This window comes from Lygodium microphyllum, chromosome 1, assembly GCF_053477565.2.
Source record: "Lygodium microphyllum isolate KBCC chromosome 1, Lygodium_microphyllum_v1.1.10, whole genome shotgun sequence".
Classification (NCBI taxonomy): domain Eukaryota; kingdom Viridiplantae; phylum Streptophyta; class Polypodiopsida; order Schizaeales; family Lygodiaceae; genus Lygodium; species Lygodium microphyllum.
In genome coordinates, this window is record NC_141135.1 from 46,839,918 (window position 1) to 46,849,682 (window position 9,765).

Consider the following 9,765-nt stretch of genomic DNA (forward strand, 5'->3'; position numbering starts at 1 on the left):
GAATGTTGCCACTAACAAATCTATTATCCTTTAGCTACCTATTTGTATGGAGTGACCCTTGTAACGTAGCTTTTGATGATGTAAAACATGAGCTAATAAAAGCACAATTTCAAAAAGCCCAAAAAGGAGCAAGACCTTTTATATATTTTCAGTAGCATCCACAATGCATAGTATTAATTGTTGTTTAGCCCAAATCTAGGAGGAAAAATCGTATCATCCGATATCGGAAATCAACTATACCTATATGGAGAAGTTGTGGCTTGCAATGGTATTTGCGACTAAAAATTGAGGCACTACATCCTCCCCATGAAAACAAGGTATTTTATACAAAGGTGGAAGGGCTTAGATTGTTGGTGAACAAGCTACAACCGCTTGATCATTTAGCAAAGTGGTTAGTCACTTTGTAGGAGTTTGATTATGAGATTAGAAGGAAGCCACCAAAGTTGTAGGGCATAGTTAAATGTCTTGTGGATTTCGGGGAACCAAAGAAGACTTTGGCTGAAGGAAGCAATATGGAGACATTATCTAAAATTGCTCCATTCCACCCTACTATGCTGCCATAATGCACTATTTATCTATAAGAGAGGCTAGAGCCACTTTATCAAAGTCCGAAAAGAGGAAAATTAGACATTAGGCTTTAAAATTTACCTTAATTGCATGAACATTAAATCAATAGGGTTTGATGATGTTTATCGCCAATGTGTTATGCCCTGATGAGGTTCTATTTATCTTGGAAGAGTGCCATGACTCCACTTGTGGAGGGCACTTTGCTGGGTAGTTGATTGCACAAAAGGATTTAAGAGCTAGATATTGATTGTGGCCACCCATTTTACAAGATTCATTTGAGTATCTTAAGAGATGTGATATATGTCAAAGACATCACAGTAGGGAGAATAGGAAGCGGCCACCACTGACTCCTATTATGGCTATATTACCATTTGAGAAGTGGGGCATTGATTTTGTGGGTTCTATCACCCCGTCATCTTTTACATATAAGAGATATATCATAGTTTCAGCTGACTATTTTGCAAAGTGGTTCAAAAGCACGAGCGGCGAAGAAGGATGATGCAAAGGAGACTGCTAGCTTCCTACTTGAGCAAATTATCAACTGATTTAGCTTGCCAAAGGAATTAGTATCGGACCGAGGAACACATTTTCTAAACAAGGTGATTAAGAGCTTGAAGATGCCAAATTAAGCACAACAACACAACTCCTTATAACTCACAAACAAATGGGTAGGTTGAAAGCACTAATAAAAAGCTTGTGGGTAACTTGTCAAAGATAATATCAGACAAGAAATGAGACTGGGATAAGAAGCTATATGTGGCTATATGGGTGTATAATACGACCTTTAAGTGAGCTACAGGCCACACCCCATTCAAGTTAGTTTATGGGGAGGAGTATGTTTTACCCCTTGAGATTGAGTTGCCAACCATAAGGTTCACAATCAACCATTCTTTGGGGGATGGAGATGCACTCTTTTAGCGCTTTACGACTTTGGCACACCTGGATGAGCTCAAATTGCAAAGTGTGTTACATCAGAAAGTGTCAAAGTGTTGGATGAAGCAGTTGCATGATTTAAAAGTGAAGAAATATACCTTCAAGAAAGGGCAGTTAGTTGTATATTATGATGCGTCTAGGGAGTTGTTTCCAAGAAAACTTGAGCCCAAATGGGATGGTCCCTACAAGATCATCAACATAGGGAAAAATAGTCCACAACATTATTGGTAGATCTTGAAGGAGTGGAGTTTAAAAATAAGGTTAATCTTAATAAGATTAAACCTTATTACCTCTAAATGTACTAAAAGAAATAAATGTCTTTCAGGTCAATGTTGGCTTGATTAGAAACCTGCAAGAGATGAAAGTGGTTGATGGGGCGGCTAATTCCTTATCTAGAACACATATACCTAGATCAAAGGTACCATCAGGGGAAGCTTATCTGGTGGAGCAAAGGATATAAAGTGATTGAGCAAGAGGACGGATCGTTTGTTTGGGAGATCAAAGTTTTCTACCATCACTGCTTACGGATATTGAGGAGCATCCTTGTAGCATTTAATGACGATGGTGGGATGGAGCCTACATTTCATCCTCTACACATGTTGAATTTTGATTATCATAACTACGAGTAGAGAATTTGACGATGGCTAGCTGTGTGAAGCCATTGTGGTGGACGTACACATTGTACTTCGACGGAGTGTCAAGGGGTCCCACCAAGAAAGGGAGTATAGGGGTAGTTATTAGAGATTCCCGACGTCGCGTCGTGATGAAATTAGCTATTTATCTTGGGGCAGGATTTACCAATAACAAGGGGGAGTATGAAGCCTCGATCATGGGACTAAACATCGCTAAGAGAGGAAGCATCCATCGGTTATTAGTAAAAGGGGATTCCCAGTTGGTATTGAACCAACTAAATGGGACATACTAGTACAAAATTCCATTCTTTCTATGTATTATCACACTGCTATGACCTTGCTTGACAAGTTTGAGAGAGAGTCTCTTTAGCTAGTTCCACATTCTTGGAATCAGTTTGTGGACTCATTAGCAAACTTTGCTTATGAAGAAGACATTTTCTTCAATTGTGGTCCCATTTTAACACCATATTGAGGAATATGGGAATTTCCCACAAGTTTGGAACACGTGGTCAAATCTTTGGATTTGTCATAACTTGAACACTATAACTCCAACTCGAGCAGTCTATAGCTCAATAGATTCTATTTTCCAAGCTCTTTCCAATGATAGGTCACATCATATGGTTTTGAGAAACTTATGGGCATGTTATCCGAGTGCCACCTTTTTAGTATTCAAAAATTGGGAATTGGGAGATTCCCAAACTCACTAATATTGTGTTGTTTGGATATTACTATTAATGACGAGATAGGACTTGGTCGATTGTGGGGGATTTTTATTAGAACATGCCTTATATGGCAAGCGATGGTTAGTATGGGTAATACAAAAAGTAGGCGAGACCCATTTTCCTTTGTTATCTTTGACCCATAGGCTGGTTAGATGACACGTTATGCGCACACCTCTTGCTATATATGCAAGAGGTATGGGTCACAATTTAATGCACTTATATTAGGGGTTGGAGCCCTAATTTCTCATTGTAATGGAGCGTTTGGTTGTATATCAGTGTCCCTCCAAGGAGGGTTATATATGAGTTGAAATGTTATATTTCCTTAGGTCAAGAGAGCCGGTTTTGTTGGTTGTGAAATGTTATATTTCTTTAGGCCAAGAGGGCCATATGTGTGTTTAGTGTAAGTACATTTAATGTTTTTCTGTTTTAGTGGTTGCATCATACAAGTTGGATGAAGTGCTTGGAGGGATCCTTTCTTGCGTGGAAGCTTCTTGTGGCCATTCTAGGTGGTATCATCGCCTTTCCAAGTTTTTCCCTTACGTTAAGAATATTCTATGTGAATGTGGGCGTTATTTTCTTTCCAGTTGTTGGGGACCGAAATTAAGGCATGAAGTCCTAGGGTTTGGTTAGGTATATATGGGGGAAATTTAAGTAGTTTTCTACCTCTTATTAGGACATTTTCAAGCGACAAAGACCTGTGATAGAGGGTAGCCCTTGTGACCCTATCCTTCCTAATTTCTAGGCAGCTCTTCTAGGAGTCCCTATTAGTAGTGCGGTAGTTAGAGAAGCCTGCCAATATATTAAATAAAAATTAATTTTTGAATATATCTCTAGGGAAAATTTATAGAGGTGTGTAAAAAGGGGTTCTAACTATTTTTTAATAAAAAGAGGAATAAAATTCCTACAAGCATTTGATTATCACCTTGTAGAGGCTTGGTAGGTTCTTGGGGATGAGTCAGTCCATGCCTTGTCTTCGTAGGGGTAGTAGCTAGCCAAAAAGAAAAGAAAAGGAAGGTTGGAGAAAAAATAAAAGTGAGTGTTTAAAAAAAAAGATTAAGTGACGCCTCACAAGAGCTTGGTAGGTTCTTGGGTACCGAGACAGGATCTGAGGCCGATGCCCTGTTCTCCTTGGGTCACTCTACGCTCAACTCCCTCCTTTTTACACGCCCATGTAGAAACCTTTCTTGGAAGAAAATGTGTTACAAGAAAAAATATGATGACCAAGCTATAGGAGTCCTTGCCTAGTAGGAGGTCCTGGTCGAGTTACCCTAAGTTAGGTAGGTAGTTCAGACCCCATTAGGATGACCTCTTTGATAGGATTTTTAGCTAGCCCATGTTAGAGCAATTGGTTAGAGACTGGCTCTGGATTTCTGTTAGATTATGTTGGGCCTATCCCTTTTGGATTTTCATGCCTTGATTTCGTTAGGAGGTAGGGTGAGAGTTGTGGAGTGTTTTGTTGTGTATTTTTTGTATAAGCTTGATGCTCTTTATGGTTATGTTTGTGTAGATCAGTTCTTGGGATTCAATGGGCTGAGTCACCCTATCCCATGGTCGCTAATGAGAGTGTATTTTAAAGCCCGTTAAAGTGTGGGAAAGAAGCGAAGAAGTGCAAATTCAAGGCAGGAATTGAACCTTGTTAGAAGCAGTAGAGATGAATTTGGAAATTTTTACAAGCCACGGAAGACGGGATTTGAAAGCGGTTTCAAAGAGCAGTTGCAATTTTTTCATAATTTTTCTAGATGCCAAATTGAGCTAGAGAAAGTGATCAATAGTTTGAGACCTCAAGATGAACTGGCAAAAATTTTCGACACTCGAAATGGAGGCCGGATAGTGGAGATTCGAAAGGCAAACATGAGGAAGGCCAAAATAGGCCACACTAATGAATCTTTGGGCATGGCCCTTTGGGGGAGACCTTGGGCCCCTAAATTTTTTCATTTTGTGGGGGGGTACTTTTTCAAATGGCATGATGACGTGCTCTCCCCCCCTCCCCCCCGGTCGCCCAAAATCCATGCCGAATTCACGGAGAAGGCCATTCTGGGCCTATAAGCAAGCCCTAAAACGATCTCAATCATGGATTCCTTCAAATTTTTGCCTTTGATTGCTAGTCTTCATTCATGTAATGGGTGCCCGGTTATAGAGAGTAGAAATCAATATTTCTCTCTCCTCCTCTCTCCTCTAAGAGGCTGATCACATGCAGAAAATCAAGAAGGAAGGGGGATGAAGGATGCTTGTCCATTGCTCCAAGATCAAAAGGATGTTGAGAGGCAATGTTTAGTGCTGTTAGGAAATTGAGGATGAGTCCGTGGGTTGCCCAAAATCATTTAAAAAAACCATGCAACACGTAAATAAGCGGTATGCTCAATATTTACAAAGAAAATTTCATTGTTTTGATGTTTAATGGATTTAATGATGTGCGCATGGAAATAAAATTTGTATGAATGATTTTTAAAGTATGTTTGAGGGTTGCACATGATAAAATGTAGAACCTGTAGTCATACATAGTCACCATTCATAATTTAAAATCCGAGAAATGCGTCTTTTAAGAGGGAAAATGAGGATTTCTTACGTTTCGGGTTGGGGAATGAAGTTCATATAGGATAAAAAACCAATAGAAACTGCTATTTAGTCAATATGATGAGTCAAGTTACATAAATTAAAAAATACTACATTTTTATAAACACATAAACAAGGAAAAATAGAAAAAATAAGATAATATTTGGTTTTTGCACCTAAAAAATTAGAGAAAAATATATTTTATATTTGTGAACATATAAAAAGGCTGGAACATGAGGGTTAAGCCTAATTCAAGCCTTATTTCTATGTTAGAGTATGGTTTCTTGATTTTTACATGAAAAACTACACAAAAATGAACGTTACATCTATGTAATGAATGCAAAACCTAAATGGTAGGAGAAAAGAGGGGGTTGTAAAAGTGACTGGTTGCTAAAAATGTTTTAAATTATGATTCATTTGATTATGCATAGCATACAAGCCAATCACTATTTAAATTTAAGAGAGACTAGTAGCACGAGGAAACTCAATGCTAATTTGTAGCAATGCCCGCAATTACGAGCAGCTTGCAAAACATTAAAGGATTGATTTTGCACCTCATGTCTGTTGAGATATCGAGCTCCACTCGTGATACGCCAGGGTGACCGTTGTGTATTTATGTCACCGACTTGTCAGTTGCAGACGCGGTTGGTACACCGCCCATGAATAATAGCTACATGATAGCTATCCTTATCTACTCTAGTTCGTGGCTCAGTTAGTATGCCACCTTAGTTAGTTGAATTTGGTTTTGAGACCCATATAGAGGGTTCTTCTATTTCTTTGTACTTGAGTTCTTTTGGCTTACACAACTAAGAAGAGGAAAACTGTTTTCAGCCTCCACCCTTGTGTGTCTTCCCCCATTGTGCAAGCAAGAAAGCTTCAAGCGAGACTCCTTCCTTCTCTCCCACAATCTTGACATGGTATCAGAGCCTTGTTCGTGGTAAGGAGCTCAAGAAAGCAAGCCAAGCTCGTGGTGTTCTGGTAAGAGGAGCAGTGTTGCTTTCATTTTCTGTTTTGGGAGCAGATCTTTGCAGGTAGCACAGTCGGAAAGTGCAGGAGTGCATTGTCTCAGGTTGAGACGCCCTTCGCGGTGAAGCAAGAGGGCAGTATATGTTGCGGGCGAAGGCTTTAGCCCTCGGCGACCTTGTTTTTTTGATTTGAGGCCATTTCGGGGCCTGTTTTGGAGGCGGAAGTTTTCTGCACGCACTCAGGAAAAGGCCCAGTTTTATGCTGTGCAACCACTGTTCTACAGGTCGTTGAAAAGTTACTGTAGAAATTGCATCGTATGCTTGTGCGCAGAGACATTGGGAGTTATAGAATCATCCTTGTTGCTTGTTGATGCAAAATCGTCACTAGGAAGTGACTGTGTGGTCAAATACCACTTTCGCCAGTTTTGTAGATTTTCCCTTGTGAGGGTGAAGCTGTGTTTTTTGCAGTGACAGAATTTTTTGCAATGTTCTGTAATGGCATCTGATTCTCTTTCACAGATTGTCACTGAAAAGCTTGACAAGAACAACTTCCAAGCATGGAAGTTTAGAATGACAAATTTCCTTATGGGAAAAGGATATTGGAAATTTGTTGCAGGAAATGAAGAAGAACCAGTTCTTCCTGATGTTCCCAATTAACAGCAAATGCAGGCATTTAAAACATGGCATGAGAGAGCCAGGAAAGTTATGTACTGGCTGTCTATCAGCATTTCAGACTCTATGATTGTGCATATTCAGGATGCAAGTACACCAAAGGAGGCATGGGATACTTTGTCAAAAATGTATAGCACAAATACGCAAGCCAGGAAAATGCAGCTCAAGCAAGAGTTGCATAATGTGCAAAGAGAAAATATGAGCATCAATGACTACCACATGAAAGTGAAGAAGATTGCAGATGCACTTGCTTCCATCGGGTCGCCAGTGGAAGATGATGATTTAGTTTCTGTGACCTTGAATGGTCTAGGAAAGAATTATGCACAGTTTCGGACATCCATTTCAGTTTGTGAAAGATTTCCTGATTTTGAGGAGCTGATTGCTCTTCTAATTTCTGAGGAGCAAAGAAATGGTGGTGCATCTTCTTCAGGAGGAACTTCAAAAGAAGTTGTCTTCTACTCAAATGCTGGAAGAGGTAGAGGCAGAGGTAGAGGAGGCCGATTTGGAGGCCGTGGCAGAAATCAGAATATGCAGCAAACTCAAGAAAATCAGTCCTATGGAGGAGGACGTGGTAACTCTAGAGGCAGGGGGAGCCAAAGAGGTCGTGGTGGATGGCAAAGAGGTCAAAATGCAAACAGTAATGTTGAATGCTACTATTGTGGTAAAATGGGTCATATGGCTAAAGACTGCTATAAAAAGCAGAATGACATCATGAATGGAAAACTGCAACAAGGAAATTATGCATCCTCTAGTAGACAGGGTGATGACAGAAATGAGCATCTGTTTATGGTGCAGCACATGAACAATTCTGTGACAAGTGCAGAAGAAAGCAACGATGTATGGTATGTTGACTCAGGTGCATCAAACCATATGATAGGTCATGCAGAATGGATGGAGGATGCAAGGAAAATGGAAAAACCAGGATTTGTGGAGACTGGTGATGATACTGCACATCCTATTGTGTAGATTGGAAAAATTCATTTGTCTATGCAGGATGGGAAAAAGAAATACATGTCCGATGTATTTCATATCCCGAATATCACCAAGAATCTGGTTTCTGTCAATCAAATGGTTGAGCAGGGCTTGCAGGTCAGATTTAATCCTCATGGATGCTTTGTTGAGGATATGAAAAATAAAGGTCGCTTGATAGCAAAAGGAAAGAAGAAGGGCAGAATGTTTACATTGGATGCAGACATGTCTGAATTGAGTGCAGCAATGTTTGCACATGGGACCGGTGTAGTTGCAGATATTGATATCTGGCATAAACGCATTGGTCATGTTAATGTACAGCGACTTAAATCAATGCAGGCCCAAAATATTGTTGCAGGATTGCCAAAATTCAAGGTTGCAGAAATGCATAAGGTATGTGAAGCCTGTCAGTTTGGAAAACAGGCAAGGAAACCATTTCCTAGACATGTTCAAGAGAGTAAGAAGCCATTGGAATTAATCCACTCTGATGTGTGGACTACTAAAGCTGCATCTCTTGGAGGCTGTCATTATTTTGTCACTTTTATTGATGACTACAGCAGAAAAGTTTGGGTGTATTTTATGAAAAAGAAAAGTGAAGTTTTTGGGCATTTCAAAACTCTTAAAGCTATGGCTGAAAAAGAAACAGGTCTACAAATAAAATGCCTAAGGTCAGATGGAGGGGGAGAGTACCTCTCAAATGAGTTTGCAAAGTTCTTACAGGAGCATGGCATAAAGCAGCAATATTCATGCAGTTATACCCCACAACAAAATGGAATTGCAGAATGGAAAAACAGGCATATTGGAGAGGTATCTCGTGCCATGCTCAATGAAAAAGACTTGCCAGATTTTTATTGGGCTGAAGCAGTTGCTACAGCAGTCTATATAATGAACAGGACTCCCACTGCAGCAATACATGGGATGACTCCAGAGGAGAGGTATACTGGTAGGAAACGAGATATTTCTCATTTGAAAATTTTTGGTTGCATTGCCTATGTACATGTGCCAGATGAGTTGAGATCCAAGTTGGATCCAAAAGCTGAGAAGTGCATCTTTATTGGTTACTCTCTGTAGCAAAAAGGGTATAGATGCTATTACCCTTGTACTCGTAAGTTTACAGTGAGCAGAGATGTTGTTTTTGATGAGATGAGTAGCTGGTATAAACCAGTAAATGTGATTGATGATGTAGATGCACAAAATGGTAATGCTGCACAGAATTCACAGGAGCAGTCACAAAATATTAGTGGACCTGGAGCGTCCTCTAGCAGTGGTTCACATTCTTCGCCGTGGACAGGTAGATTGAGATCAGGAGAATCTTCTCAAAGCAATGCAGATAGTGGTATGCAGGTATCACGAAAAGGAAAAGAGAAGGTTGATCAGCCCATGTTTGATGTGAATGCAGGTCACTCTTATATGGATGGTGAATCCAGTGGCTCAAAATAGGGCATTGATGATGAGTTGGGTATTCCTTCTATTGTTACACCTGGAGTAAGGAAGACCAGGGATGTTTTGAGAGCACCTGGGAGTGAACCTACTTTGCGCAGGTCTACGAGAGCTAGGTATCCCGTGGATAGGCTGAAATATGATGGATTTACAGCCATTCACTATGCATATATGGTCAAAGTGATACAGGAACCAGAACCCACATCTTTTGAGCAAGCCATGGGAAAAGAAAAATGGGAGAAAGCCATGGATGAAGAAATGGATGCCTTGGAAGCAAATGCTACATGGGAGTTAGTACCTTTGCCTAAAGGT